The 13,842-nt window shown below is 42.8% G+C and overlaps 1 long non-coding RNA gene across 6 annotated transcripts in view; it reads right to left on the bottom strand.

Annotated features, from left to right (window-relative positions):
* The window catches only part of LOC125688616 (uncharacterized), a 449,093-nt gene that overhangs the window by 38,365 nt on the left and 396,886 nt on the right, over positions 1–13,842 (bottom strand). For 3 of the 6 annotated variants that reach the window (XR_007374808.1, XR_007374810.1, XR_007374811.1), the window contains one exon: positions 12,680–13,197. The exons of 2 other annotated variants lie outside the window; for them this stretch is intronic. This is a non-coding gene — a long non-coding RNA (uncharacterized LOC125688616). Of the gene's footprint in view, positions 1–12,679; positions 13,198–13,842 lie in introns of those variants that run through there. One more of the 6 variants, XR_007374809.1, reaches the window with a different exon arrangement.

Genomic DNA, 13,842 nt, shown 5'->3' on the forward strand with positions numbered 1-13,842 from the left:
CCTGGAATGTGTTCAAAGGAGGGCAACAAAGCTGGTGAGGGGTCTGGAACAAAGGGCTGATGAGGAGAGGCTGAAGGAGCTGGGAATGTTCAGCCTGGAGAAGAGGAGGCTCAGGGGAGACCTCATTGCTCTTTATAACTTCCTGAAGGGAGGTTGTAGTGAACTGGGGGTCGGCCTCTTCTCTCGTGTCATTAGTGATAGGACCAGGGGGAATGGTTTCAAACTACGGCAGGGGAGTTTCAAGCTGGACATTAGGAAGTATTACTTTTCGGAAAGAGTGGTCAGGCACTGGAATGGACTGCCCAGGGAGGTGGTGGAGTCACCGAGCCTGGGGGTGTTCAAGGAAAGACTGGATGTTGTGTTGAGGGACATGGTTTAGTGGGAGCTATTGGTAATAGGTAAATGGTTGGACTGGATAATCTTCTAGGTCTTTTCCAACCTTGGTGATTCTATGGTTTTGAGCCCCTTACTGAAGCAAGACATTAAGGTCTCTGAGCATGTCCAGGGAAGGACAATGAAGCTAGTGAAGGGTCTGGAGCACAGACCTTATGAGGAGTGGCTGAGGGAGCTGGGATTGTTTCTTCTGGAGAAGACAAGGCTTAGGGGAGACCTCATTGCCCTCTGCAAATACTTGGAAGAAGACTGTGGTGATATGGGGATTGGCTTCTTCTCCTGTATAACTAGTGGTAGGACTAGAGGGAATGGCCTCAAGTTGCTCCAGGAGGTGTTCAGGTTGGACATCAGGAAAAATTTCTTCTCCAGAAGAGTGACCAGGTGCTGGCACAGGCTGTCCAGGGAGGTGGTAGAGTCACTGTCACTGAAAGTGCTCAAGGAACATCTAGATCCTGAAGGATGGGGAGGGCTGGGAGAAGGTCTCTGCTCAATACTGTTGGCAACCCCCCCCCCTTTCCCCCCCCCCCCCTTCCTGCCTACCTTGTGTCCTTGGGTCCCCCTAAGCAATAGGTTTGCAGCATTGGATGTTAAAAGGGAGGTGAGGAAGCATGGGAAGGCTCCCCTGGGAGGTTACCAAGAGTGAGGCAGTCTACTCCATGTGTTGAAACTGCCTCTGTCAGGAAAGAAACAAGGGTGGTTGTGATAGGTGACTCCCTTCTCAGATGAACGGAGGGTTCCATTTGCAGACCAGAACCAAGCTGCAGGGAAGTATACTGCCTTCCTGGGGCTCAGGTCAGAGATGTAACTAGAAAACTCCTGAAACTGGTTCATTCCACTGATTACTTCCCACTACTCCTAGTTCAGTGGGCAGTGATGAAATCACTCTGAGAAGCCTATGAAAAGAGACTTCAGGGATTTAGGGTGAAGAGTTCAAGAAGCAGGATCCAAATGGTGCTTTGTTCTACACTTTCTGGGGCTGTGAAGGACACGGAGTGGGCTAGGAAGAGACAGGTAATGAATAATTAGCTCAGAAGCTGATGTCAAGGTGGGAATTTTTGGGACTTTTGACCATGGGAAAGTTTACTTGGCCCCTGGCCTGTTGTCCATGGAAGGAATTCACCTGTCTCAAGGGAGGGAAATGAATCCTAGTGCAGGAGCTAGCAGGGCTTATCAAGAGAACTTTAGCTATTATGGGGAAAGGGGACAGAACAGGGCTCACCAGTGATAAGCTTTGGGGAAAAATGCTGGAGGTGAGGCAGATGTCTCAGATGCAGTGCACCTACACCAATGCATGCAGCATGGGAGATGAAGAGGAGGAGCTGGAAGTGATTGTGCGGCAGGCTGACTAAGATCTAGTTGCTGTTACTGAAACATGGTGGGACTACCCCAAGACTGGAGTGCTGAGATGGATGGCTACAGGCTTTTCAGAAGGGACAGACAAGGAAAGAAGGCAGATGGTGTGGCTCTTTATCATTCCCAACCCCAAGCTCTTCAACATCAAACCATTCTTTAATATAAAGTTGACTGTCTATGGATAAGGATAATGAAGAAGGCTTGTAGGGTGACATCTTGGTGGTGGTCTGTTATAGACCACCTAAGCAGGATAAGGAGACAGACAAGGCATTCTATAAGTAGCTTGTAGTAGCTGCACAACTGCCTGTGCTCATTCTTGTGGGCGACTTCAACTTCCCTGATATATGCTGGAAATATAATAGAGTGCAGAGGGAGCAGTCCAGGAGGCATCTAGAGTGTGTGGAAGACAGCTTCCTTACACAGCTGGTATGAGAGCCTACCAGGGTGGTGCCCTGCTAGATCTGCTCTTCACTAACAAAGAAGGACTGGTGGGGATGTGTGAGGACTGTCTTGTGTAGAGTGTCTATGAAATTATAGAGTTCTTGTATCAATTGGACAGATCAATATGATGGGAAAGGTGTTACAACAAAGGTGTGATGATGGAAGGACCAGTTACAACAACACCAGGCAGCCCTACAGGCTTAGGGAAGAGTGGCTGGAAAGCTGCCTGATGGAAAGGGACCTTGGTGTACTGATGGACAGTCAACTGAAGATATGCCCACAGTATACCCAGGTGGTGAAGAAGGCGGCTAATCGCATCCTGACTTGTATCAGGAATGGTACGGTGAACAAGACTAGGGAAGTAACCCTGCTTCTGTGCTCAGTGCTACTGAGGCCCAACCTTCAGCACTTGTTACAGGCTTCCTTGGGAGTTGCTCCTGAAGACCAAAGGGGTCCAGGAAGCCTGGATGCTCCACAAGATGATAATCTTAAACGCACAAGAACAGGTTGTTCCTGAGTGCTGTAAGGTGAGCTGGAGAGGAAGAAGGCCAGTGTGGATGAACCAGGAACTTTTGTTGAGACTCTGGAAGGAGGGACAGGCTACGTGGGGACACTACAAAGAAGTTGTGAGACATGAAGGGAGGAAGTTAGAAAGGCAAAAGTCTGGCTTGAACTCAAAGTGGCGACTGCAGTGAAAGAGAACAAGAAATCCTTTTACCAGATATATTAATGGTAAGAAGGAGAATTTTCATCCTTTATTTGATGCCGCAGGGAACTTGACCACTGTGGATAAGGAAAAGGCTGAGGTTCTCAATGACACCTGCCTTTAATAGTTGGATCAGTTATTCTCAGTGCACTTTACACCATGACTTGGAGGTCTGGGATCGAATGCAGAATACACTCCTGATGATTCAGGAAGAGGCAGTTAGAGAGCTGCTGGACTGTCACAAGGCCATGGCACCAGATGGGCTCCACCCTAGGGTGCTGGTGGAGATGACTGCTGAGCCACTTTCCACTATCTATCAGTGTTCCTGGTTATATGGAGAGGTCCCAGAGGCTTGAAGGCTTGCTGATGAGACTCCCATCTACAAGAAGGGCCATAAGGAGGGTCTGGGGAGCTACAGGCCTGTGAGCCTGATCTCAGTACCAGGGAAAGTTATAGGGCAAATCATCTTGGGTGAGATCATGCTGCAAGTGCATAGCAATCAGGGGATCAGGCCCAGCCAGCATGGGTTCATGAATGGCAGGTTGTGCTTGACTGACCTCATCTCTTTCTAAGTCCATGTGACCAGACTGGTAGGTGAGGGAAAGACTTTTGATGTAATCTATCTAGAAGGCTTTGATGAAGTCACAATCTCCCGCAGTATTCTCCTGAGGAGACTGTTTATCCATGGCCTGGACAAGTGTACTCTACTCTGGGTAAAGAACTGGCTAGAAAGTCATGTCCAGCTGGTGACCTATTACAAGTCATGTCCCCCCTGGGATCAGTACTGGGGCCCATCTTGTTCGTTGTCTTTACTGATGACTTAGATGAGGGGATTGAGTATACCCTCAGTAAGTTTGCAGGTGACACCAAGTTGGGAGGAAGGGTGTTGATCTGCTTGAGGGTAGGGAAGCCCTTCAGAGGGATTTGAATAGGCTGGATCACTGGGCTGAGGTGAATGGGATGAGGTTCAACAAGGCCAAGTGCCAAATCCTGCACTTTGGCCACAACAACCCCATGCAATACTACAAGCTTGGGGTGGGGGGCGGACTGGCTAGATGACTGTGAAGAGGAAAGGGACCTGGGGGTGTTGACTGCTGCTTGGCTGAGCATGTGCTGACATTGTGCTCAAGTAGTCAAGAGGGCTGATGCAATCCTGGCCTGTATTAGAAATAGTGTGACCAGCAGGAGCAGGGAGGTAATCATCCCCCTGTACTCAGCTCTGGTGAGCTTGCATCTTGAATACTGTGTTCAGTTTTGGGCCTCTCACTACCAGAAAGACACTGAGACCCTGGAACGTGCCCAGAGAAGGGCAATGAAACTGGTGAGGGGTCTAGAGCATAAGTCTTATGAGGAGCAGCTGAGAGAGATGAGATCATTTAGTCTGGAGAAGAGGAGGCTCAGGGGAGATATTGCACTCTACAGCTACCTGAAGGGAGGTTGTAATGAGGAGGGGTTTGGCCTCTTCCCCCAGGCAACAAATAGCACCTGAGGAATTGGCCACAAGTTGTGCCAGGGAAGATTTACATTAGATATTAAGAACAACTTATTCTCTCAGAGAGTGGTCAGGGACTGGAATGGCCTGACTAGAGAAGTGTGGAGTTACTTCCCCTGGTGGTGTTCAAGAGGTGTCTGGGTGAAGTGCTATGAGATATGGTTTAGTAGCTTAGTGGGTAGTAAGGGTGATGGGAGGACAGTTAGGCTAGACAATCCTTTCCAACCTTGTGATTCTATGATTCTACATGTGGTACTAAGGGACATGGTTTAGTGGGCAACACTGGTAGGTTTCTAGTCTGAGTCTCACTTCATGTCTTACTGTGCAGCTTTTCCTTTTCTGTTCTAAATGTGTTTCACAGTACCTGCCTATTCAGAGGGGGCCCAAGTGAGTTAGCCTTTGATGTACAGATGAATTGGCCTTCAGGTGTTCATTTGCATTATGCATTTAACTATCTTAAGTCTGTCTGTACCATATCTATCCATACCTATATCTCTATGTATCTATATCATTTATCCATCTTAACTTTCCTTTAGCCACCTTACTTCAGTTTTACTAATGAGTTTGCTCAAATCAGGGTGACATACACTAGGCAGACAAAAATTTGGTCAGACCTCAGAACTGAACAGAAGATTGGACTAGAACCTCCTGAGATCTCTCCCAACAAGAATTATCCTCTAGTCCTATGATCGGGAGGAACAGAAAGCCAAGGCATGGAAAGAGAAAGGATAAGATCCATTTAGACCCAGAAAAAGAGTGTCCTCATTTCATGGTGCTGCCTTATCTCTGCACTCTAAAAGAAAAAGTGCAGAAGAGGTAGGTAAGCATACAGGGCAATCTCATTGCAAAATAATAACAACCCCAAGCACTTCAGTACTGAGGAAGTCCCTGAAGCACAGGGAAATCCAGCAACAATCCCCACACTAGCAAAGAGGAAATGGTTAGAGGTAAAATCCAGCTGTGGCTTTGCACTCCTGAAAGGTGCAAACAATCATTAAGAAAATATTTCTTCTTCATACATTTATGCATTAGCACTTTGAAGATGTTGAATCTGTCTGTCCCTTTAAAAAAAAAAAAAAAAAAAGTGAAGTTTCAAAATGTAATTTATTTATAAAGTACTACCTTATATTGATCTTAGGATCTTCCGGGAACTAAACTGTTCTAGTTTTCCCTTAATTCTTCTCTCGGATTGGTAGGAAGCCTATCATGAATGAGGAGATGCAATTCCATCAAATACAGTGTATCAATGTGCCTGGGAGGGATAGATGTGGAGTATTACTGTATCAGACTTTCTGGATACATAGTTTCATGTTAATTTAGCCATTTAAATTAAATGAGTGGAGGAATGAATAAGAATCTCAGAGGTAAACATTACCTATTATTAGCAGCTCTGCTGTCACCTCAGTGATCTAACAGAGGACATGCTAGATCCTTGGGAATGATAGAGTGGAGTGTCTATGGGTAAGGATCAGGGGGAAGGCCTGTAAGGGTGGCATCTTGGTGGGGTTCTATTATAGACTGCTTAATCAGGACGAAGAGTTGGATGAGGCATTCTATGAGCAGCTCATGGAAGTCACGTGATTGCCAGCACTTGTTCTGATGGGAGACTTCAACTTCCCTGATATATGTTGGAAATATAGCGCAGAGGAAGCAGTACAGGAGATTTCTAGTCTGTGTGGAAGATTGCTTCCTTACGCAACTGCTAGGAGAGCATACCAGGAGTGGTGCCCTGCTGGACCTGGTCTTTGCTAACAGAGAAGGACTGGTGGGAGAAGTGAAGGTTGGGGACCATCTTGGGCAGAGTGATCACAGAATTGTAGAATTCTCCATTCTTGGGAATGTCAAAAGAGTGGCCAGCAGAACTACCTTCTTGAACTTCCACAGAGTGGACTTTGATCTGTTCAGTGCTTGTAGCGCGGGTCCCTTGGGAGTCGCTTCTCAAGGGTAAAGGGGCCCAGGAAGCCTGGATGGTCTTCAAGAAGGAAATCTAAAAGGCACAAGAACAGGCTGTCCCTGAGTGCTGTAAGGCAAGACGTAGGGACTCATCCAACTGGTGTGGATGAGCCAGGAATTACTGTTGAGACTCAGGGAGAAAAAGAGAGTTTATGTCCTCTGGAAGAAGGGACAGGCTACCTGGGGAGATTACGAAGAAGTTGCTAAGGTATGCAGGGAGGAAGTTAGGAGGGCGAAAGCCCAACTTGAACTCATGTTGGCATCTGCAGTAAAAGACAATAAAAAAATCCTTGTATAAATATATCAACAGCAAAAGAAGAACCAAAGATAATTCTCCTCCTATGCTTTATGCATCAGGGAATGTGGTCACTGAGGTCAAGGAGAGGGCTGAGGTCCTCAATGGTAAGGAGGATGTGGGGAACTATAGGCCTGTTAGCCTGACCTCAGTACCAGGGAAGGTCATGGAGCAAATAATCTTGAATGAGATTGCACAGCATGTGCAAAGTGTCCAGGGGATCAGGCTTGACCAACCTGATCTCCCTCTGTGATTGGGTGATCAGTCTGGTAGATGAGGGAAGGGCTGTTGATGTAGTCTTCCTAGACTTCAGCAAAGCCTTTGATATGGTTCCTCACAGGCTTCTTCTGGGGAAACTGGCTGCCTGTGGCCTGGACAGGTATACCCTTCTTTGGGTAAGGGACTGGCTACAGGGCTGTGCCCAGTGGGTAGTGGTGAATGGAGTGAAGTCCAGCTGGTGACCCATTTCAAGTGGTGCCCCCCAGGGGTCAGTACTGGGGCCCATCTTGTTTAATATCTTTATTGATGACCTAGATGAGGGGATTGAGTGCGCCCTCAGTAAGTTTGCAGGTGACACCAAGCTGGGAGGTGGTGTTGATCTGCCTGAGGGTAGGGCAGCCCTTCAGAGGGATTTGAATAGGCTGGATCACTGGGTCAAAGTGAATGGGATGAGGTTCAACAAGGCCAAGTGTCAGGTCCTGCACTTTGGGCATAACAACCCCATGCAGCGTTATAGGCTTGGGGATGAGTGGCTGGATGAGTGTGAAGAAGAGAAGGACCTGGGGGTGTTGGTTGATGCTCGGCTGAACATGTGCCCAGGTGGCCAAGAGGGCCAATGGCATCCTGGCCTGCATTAGAAATAGTGTGGCCAGCAGGAGCAGGGAGGTGATCAGCCCCCTCTACTCAGCACTGGTGAGGCTGCACCTTGAGTACTGTGTTCAGTTTTGGGCTCCTCACTACAGGAAAGATGGCAAGGTCCAGGAGCGTGTCCAGAGAAGGGCAACGAAACTGGTGAGGGGTCTGGAGCACAAGTCTTATGAGGAGCAGCCTCTTCTCCCAGGCAATGAGCCGGACAAGGGGTAATGGCCAAAAGTTGTATCAGAGGAGGTTTAGGTTGGACATAAGGAAGAACTATTTCTCTCAGAGAGTGGTCAGGCGCTGGAATGGCCTGCCCAGAGTGGTGGTGAAGTTGCCATCCCTGGCAGTGTTTGAGTAGCGTCTGGACGACGTGCTGTGTGATATGGTTTAGTGCTTGTGGTGGCAATGGTGACGAGGAGATGGTTGGACTAGATGATCTTATAGTTCGTTTCCAACCTTGCGATTCTGTGATTTTTGTAATCCTGTTTGGAAAAAATATTTTCTACAGTCTCAATGGCATAAAATAGAGCAGATTAAAAAAAAAATAATAATAATAAAAAAAAATTCATATTTTATGGCTTTCATCTTATTCATCCTTATTGGTTATTTAATAGAAAGGGATAAACCTGTATCTCTGGAAAACCAAAGATCACTCTGCACTTCTGTATTCCTCCTTATTGCAAGGTCTCTGCAGGGTCTGCATACAGTGCTCTAGGGTGACTGAATTTAGTTCCAGTGATATACTATTGTCTCCTAATGTTTGTATTGTGTTAGAACCTTATATATTAAGATCTCCATCGTGCTAGATCTTGTGAAGAGATTTTGTCAGAGAAGTCAGTCCATAGTCCTGCCAATCTACAGTCTAGGTCAGAGATGGCAATGGAAAGCTTAGTTAGTCATTAGATCCAGTGAAGTTCACAAATACAGGAATAGAATTGACACAACTCAACAAATGTACCATGAAGCCTATGGAAAAATAAAGCGCAAATAATCTCTGGGCTCAGTTCTGCTATCATATAGGAAAGATTTGAAAAAGTTCAGTTATATAGTTGGGTGATGAACCACCAGAAAGCAAAACATTAGGTTACACTCCCCAGATGTCGGGCTCATATGGGATCTATAAATGGTTAGCTTTAGATCAGAATAATCTAGATTGTAACAAACTATTTACTAAAATAACTTGAGGAATCGGAGGATTATTTCGCTGAGTCCATTTTTTTTTTTTTTTTTTTTTTTTTTTTTTCCTTGAGTGACTGGTTCCCTTTCAGACTGAAGTCTGCTTAGCAAATATGGTGTTTTTGTGGGAATAGGTCTTCAAATTAAGCAGGGGTTTCTTAGTGCTGAGTGACGGGTCAGTAGAATTAAATTGGTCAGATATCTCAGTTGTTATGTTCTACGCAGATTTTTAGTTTGGCCAGAAATTAATAGAGGAGATGATGCTCCAACAACATTCACTTGTCTGAATCTGAACACCACTGTTATGGAAGGGCACAGCACTGAGCTAACCTCACTATGTTTGGGTAATCCTGATGCAAAGAAACGCTCCAAAATTCACTCTTTAAATTGGCTTTATATGTCTTGCAGCCTGAAGAAAGGCAGGAGGTATATACTGTAGGCTAGCATCTGACTCCTACATATATTCCATGTCCTGAAGTTTGGATATTTAGCCAAACCTTGTCTGCAGTACTGCAGATTCCTGGCTCTAGAAATAATTTAAGCAAGCTTATGATTCTTCCTGCAAGCTGATGTTGGACTGGAAGACAGATATGAAGAAGGAAGAAATTCAAATTGAATTGAAGAGATATTCTAATTATTTTTGAATACGAATGAGGTCAATACTGATTTTCAGTTTAAGTATTAATCTTCTCAGCAGTGTGTGCAAGGGTATTACATATCTCATCTGTGTTCAGAATAAGATATATTTGTCTGCCAGTTCTTCTATTACTTTGGTCTCTGTAATAACAAGTAATGCCCTCTCAAATTACACTTTCTGCTACTAGAAAATTATGACATAGATGTTGTCACTGAAACCGGGGAGGGATTATTTCCACAAGTAGAGTGAGACTATCAGCATGTACAAGCTGCTCAAGCTGCATGGGATTCTAAGCAATCTGACTGAGCTCCACATGTCCCTGTTCACTGTAGTTGGACGTGACATTTAAGGGTCTCTTCCAACTCAATTCTGTGATTCTATGACATATTCTTAAGAAATGCATGTGTGTACATGTGGCTTAAATGGCTTCTTTTTCTTTTTTTTTTTTTCCCCAGATCAGGCTTAATGCTGCATCTGAATTAAAGCAATCTTCATTTTTATGAAGCTTTTGAATTCTTTGGAAGTAGATGGATTTATAAATCCAGAGCTGGAACAAAATTAATTGTGAACCTTAAAAGAGAGACTATACTTCCAAAACATGAGGGTAAGTATGACTTTACTGTAAAACTATGTGCTCTAGCCTCTGGGTAAAAGTGGTGCATGAGAGGTTTATTTATGTTTAGGGGGTGTAAATAAACAGTAAGCATTTGGACACTCTTCTAATATTTCAAATGGAGTCTGCCAGCAGTCTTTTATTTCTGTTATGGCTTCAGGACATTAAGACCACGGAAACACAGCTAAATTAAATGTTGCAAATGCAGAAGTATTTGTGGCACTCCTTGCTCTCTGAGGGCCTCGATTCAATTGAACATGTGCTTTATTTAGAGGTAGAGATAGCAGCAGTCTGGCATGCTACCCTCAGACTAAACTGTTTTCCTAAGTAGAGGTGGCAGAACCAGGTCCTTAGTTTGAATCGATCTGATGTTTAAACAAGGGTAACCCTGTATTGATCACAACTAGCTTGAAAATTATACTGAATGCATTTATACAAATACAGTGGGATTTTTTTAAGCTGTAGGAGTAAAACTATTTTGCTCATGGAGTGCTACACAGTAGATTTTACAGGGGTAAAATATGCCTGAAAGAATGTGGGTCATAAGGACAATCAATTATGAGAAAGTCATCCTTTCCACATGTAACTTTTCCAAATCTCAAGCCTTTCTTACTGTATTACTTGGAAAATGTCAAAACAATAACAGCAAAATTCCCCAGGTAACACCTGAAGTCACAATAGTCAATTGTTGTTTTCACACTTTCTGTGATCAATTGGTTTCTATACACAGGGACAAAATTAACATATATAGATACAGTCTCTGCACTTAGCCCAGAAGCAACTTGTATGATTGAAAGAGGCTGTACTGGAATGGCAAACTCTGTATATTATACCCTTCATAGCATTCTGCTGTAGTCCAAGCGCAGGCAGAGAGCCATATAAATTCCACATTAATACTCTCTGAAGTTAAATGTGATAATGTACTATCACTTGGATGCTCCAGTAATCACTATTTTGTACAATATTCCAGTAATTCATCAAGGAATTATGAGTTCTGTGCTTTCTTCAAGCTGAGAATGCTTGAACCTATATCTTTCATATGTTATGGAAGTGCTTAGGCCATGAGGTATTTTGGTTAACTTGTTCTCCACCCTTTCTCTTGAAGTACAGCCAGAAATGCTGCATCGTGGGCCAGAAGGAGTACAGCCAAGAACAAACCTGACTCTAGCTTAAGATTCAGGCATTTCATTAGAAAAGGAAGAAAAAAAACCAGCGATGCCAGCTTTTGATGAGCTTCCCTCATATGTGTGCACACTATATAACTGTTAGAACAGTCCTGAGAGCAGGGTAAGGGCCATGAAGTCCATTATTAGCAACTCAGCTGAGAAGATAGCTAATATGTACTGTAGTTTTGTGCTTGTAATAGCTCTGTGAAATACAGTTTCAATAAACCTTACATTATTTCTCATGTCTATAGGTAACGTTGTAGCATTTGTTTTTTCTGTTTTCTTTTAGTTACCAAGTGGTTCCTGCTACCAAGTGCTTGGTTGCCAATCAAATCATCACCTTCTAGTTATTGCACATTTGGAAGACAGTTTACTTAGGCTATTTATTAAGGAAATACAGCACCCCACATAGTACCTGATAGGCTACATATAGTTCCCTATCTGGGAACTATACATAATACTTAAATTCCATAAAATCACTGTTTATATAAAGGTTTCCCTTTCATTCAATTAGGCAGTTATTAACATTGTGCCTTAAGAACACTGCTTTATAGTGCTGCAGGCCTCATTCACTTGCCTTCCGCAGAGAAGCAAAAGCCTTATTTGATCTACAAGAATGGACATTTACACAGTCTGCATTTAAATGTTTATGTACATATACATACAACCATACAATTGCTCAGGTTAGAAAAAGACCTTAAAAATCAAGTCCAACTGCAACATAATCATACTACTCTAACAGCCCTGTGCTACCTCGTACCCCTGAGCACCATATCCAAACAGTTTTTAAATGTACATGTATTCACAGGAAATTCTTCTATCCATAACCAACCAACGTTCCCACTTAATAAAGAATTATACTCTGAGAATATTGGTCTATAGGGAAGAAGTTTAATCCTGTCTGAAGTACAAAACATCCTATTGAATCTCCTTCAGCTTTGCTGCATATGCAATTAGTAATTCGAGATTCAGAAAACAGAAACAAATAAGAGGAAGCTCAACAAATAGAACTTTGCTTGAGAAACAGAAAAATAAAATCTCCCTAAGGTATTACATGAAAGACAGTGGAAAATCTTGACCTTTCTGCGGTCAGGATTATGTTTAGACCATACTGTATATGATATGATCTCTTAGTGGGGCATCTTGTCAAGGGTCAGCTGCTCACAAAGATGGTTAACATTTACTGGCATGCACAAAATGGGCACTGCAAAACCTCAGTCAACTGGAAACCCTTGTCAGTTGGATGCCTAATTAGATTACTTCAGCTTAATTACATATTGTATTTAATAACAATTTAACAGAGGCTAATATACTTCACATGTCTTGGTCTCAAAATGATACTTTGCCCAAGAGAGTCTATATGTCTTACTCAGTTTCCACAAAATATATTACTTTTACTGTATTACACCCAATCTCATTTGTGAAATATGATGTCAACTATTTATTCCAATTTTTGAACAAAAAGTGAATAGTTGCTATAGCAATTGTTACATCACAACATGTTTAATATAGCATATTACATCATAACAGTTCAAAACAACGATGGTTGATGTTTTAGGTTTGTTTTTTTTTTTTTTTTTTTATACACCTGTACAGTAAAAGCAGGGGAAACATCCTTAAGAAACCTTGAAAACTACAGCCTTCCTGCTGAGACATGGTTTGACATTGAGTTCAAGAACAGCAGACAGATCTTCTGGACTATTTTCAAACCAAGCTGAGGAAAACAAAAATAAGAACACAAAAAGAAAGAACCAAATGCATTTAAGTTGTATAATTGATTTTTATAAGAATTTGCTCATTTCAACTGTGTTAAAATAGAGTTCTTCTCTGTTCATGTATGAGCTCTTCCCCGAACATTGTTACTTTACTCTGGAGTGGCCTAAAGAAAATGAAGTGTATAATAGCCTACTGATTTGCTCTGTGTTTTGATACTTGTACATATGTAATTATTCATGATAGAAGCTCTATGAAATGTGTTGGGTAAAGCAATGCTTGACAGAGGTCTCTGCCAGGCATTTTTAGGGATTTGGGCACAAAGAGAAGCAATGGAGACAGATGGATCTCTAACCTGTACTTCTGAGACGTTCCTCAGACCATCAGGGAACAGTGGGCAACTGCAAGAAAGAACAGGCCTTTGCAGTAATCACACAAGATAGTAGTGAGGTCTTATACTGAGAAAAATGTGTAAATTTTTATATGTTATATTCAATTAACTAATGTTATGGAGAAATATTTTTCCATTTTCCATTATTTCCATTTAATATTAAATAACAACTTACTCTGTGAAGGCATGCACAGTAATAAATTAAATGTAACAGTGAGAGAAAAGGATTCCATGAAAATTAGACGGATCTCTTCAATTTCTCCCCTTTCTATTCATTTTTATTCCTTGGAATAATCCTCATAACATGGCTGTGAGTCTGATCAACATATTTGAATAACAGGAAATAACAGAGAAAAAGACTGAAAGTGACTGCATGACTAAAAGGTCGTTCCTACCCTTGCCCAGATATCTTGCTTTCAGCCCATCCTAATTCAATTAGGAGAGGTAGTTGGAATATTTCAGATAACTGCAATTGTTTCAGCAGACAGGGAGAAAGATAATAGAACTAGGTGAGACTTATCTACAGTAACTCAGTTTTATGTTTTAAAATAACTATGTTACCTATACCACAACATAGTGATGATAGCTATGTTGGAAATGGCATTTATAAAGCACCTTTGACCACTTCACCTGAACTTAGATCACTAATACATCT

This window comes from Lagopus muta, chromosome 2, assembly GCF_023343835.1.
Source record: "Lagopus muta isolate bLagMut1 chromosome 2, bLagMut1 primary, whole genome shotgun sequence".
Lineage (NCBI taxonomy): Eukaryota > Metazoa > Chordata > Aves > Galliformes > Phasianidae > Lagopus > Lagopus muta.